The following is a 1936-nucleotide window of genomic DNA, read 5'->3' on the forward strand; positions in this document are numbered from 1 at the left end:
GTAGTAGAACATGTTTGAAAGTGACACCCCTCTCCCCTTTTTATGTACGATCTCTTTAAAAAAACTTTCGTTTTCGTTTCGATCTTATTTACTAACAATACTACATCTGACCGGCGTTGGACATTAATTAACACTATTAAAATGCCAATCAATAATTAAGCGCATTTCTTTATCAACCAGCCAATACATGACGTCAAAGTGTATGATTTATTTTGGACCAGTAAAAGGGCAGTAACTTTTATTTAAGTCCCGCTACAAAAAACTCCTCACGCGCGAGAAGCAGGCAAGGGACATCACTCTATTAAATTTAAAATAAAGCTGTTTAGCTTGATATATGATATACGAGACGACCCGCGGCATATCATATGCCGCTATTTAGTTGTTTTATTTTTTACTTTTCAGTAATTCACAATTTGTGAATTCGACAGTACCAATGCTGCCACTGAAAATATTTGCTTTAAAACACTAAAACCCTCCTTTCCCCCAACCCCCACCCCACCCCCCGTGAAAGCAGCCTCCTCTTAGTTACCTCCCCTAACTTTAAAATCGTTTCAAACTAAATTATCTGCCCCTAATAGCCGTCACTAAACCCGGCTCTACGATTGTAAACATTTAGCGTGAACCACAGCTCACCCGACCATGTGGGGGTGGTAGCAATATGCCTAGAGATGAAGAGAGGGTGCTGCTAGGCACGCTTACAGCTTGGTGTTTTCTATGGTCTCCAAGAAGAGAATTATATATATATAAGATTGTTTTATCCCATTATTTCAACACACATCCACACCCATCTGTAAGCTACTACAAACAAAACAATTAAAAGTTTTATTGATTAAAACGTACAATTCATGGCCACTGCTGCTAAATACTAAATGAAGGTAGATATATAAATTAAATGTGTGTGCAAGTTTTAATGTTTGGGGTTAGGGCGGAGTAGATCTAGAAATCTAGTCTAAAATAAGGCCTATATATTATATATTGTATATAGATCTAGATACTCTAGATCTATATAACTTTGCCAAAAGGTTTTTTTCATGATTCAGCATTGGTAATTTTTTCAGGTCACCTTATGTTCTAAATGCTATGTAGGTATGCAGGCATACATTTATGAAAGTTTCAACATTCTCCATAGAGGAGAAGAGATTTAATATTGCTGTACACTGTACAGTTAAACAGCTGTGTTTTGGGAGAACCTAGATAGTGTTCTCAACGTCCAAGTTGTACTGAGGATTTTGCATGTATACATTAGCCTAGTTGATGCTGCTTTTGTTGGCCCTATTTGCTCCCCCATCCTTAATTTACGTCTGAGATATATGATGCGATACACATCCGAAATAGTAATTTCTTGTATCTTAAGTGGGAGCTCTTATTTATTGATAATTCACCCTATTTTTTACAGTGATCTTTAAGCCTGTCTTAGGGGCTTCTTTGAGAAAGCTTGCCTAGCTAGGACTGGGCATGCTGTTGTCAATGTGAAAGAAGGCCGATGTCGTCAGCAAAATCTAGGTCCCCCAACTGTTTAGTGAGAGTCCACTGAATTCCATCCTTTTGGGTCTGAGATTGTTCTTTTCATGATCTAGCCAATGACTATCAAAAAGATCATAGTATTCATACGCAAAAGGGTAATACGTTTTTCACTGAAAAAAAGAGCTAATTAATGTGGATAAAGTGGCAGTTGGATAATGTTGATGAATTTTGTTATCTATTTAGACGATTTTTCTCAACCTGATTCTTCTTAGTTGTCAAATGGGGCAACTGATTTCACTGCTTTAAAAATACTTTGCCGACTCGCAGTAAAATTTTATTCAATAGACACTTATTCATGAACACACCATCTTTTTTCTAATAGAAAATATCTGCATATTTTTTTTAGTTAGAGCAAGCCCCATGTTAAGCTTTAAACTTGGAGATTCTTAAAATACAAAAACAAACAATATGA

The sequence above is a fragment of the Physella acuta genome, unplaced genomic scaffold, assembly GCF_028476545.2.
Source record: "Physella acuta isolate Inbredline_101_S28 unplaced genomic scaffold, ASM2847654v3 ptg000862l, whole genome shotgun sequence".
In the NCBI taxonomy this organism is placed as follows: Eukaryota; Metazoa; Mollusca; class Gastropoda; family Physidae; genus Physella; species Physella acuta.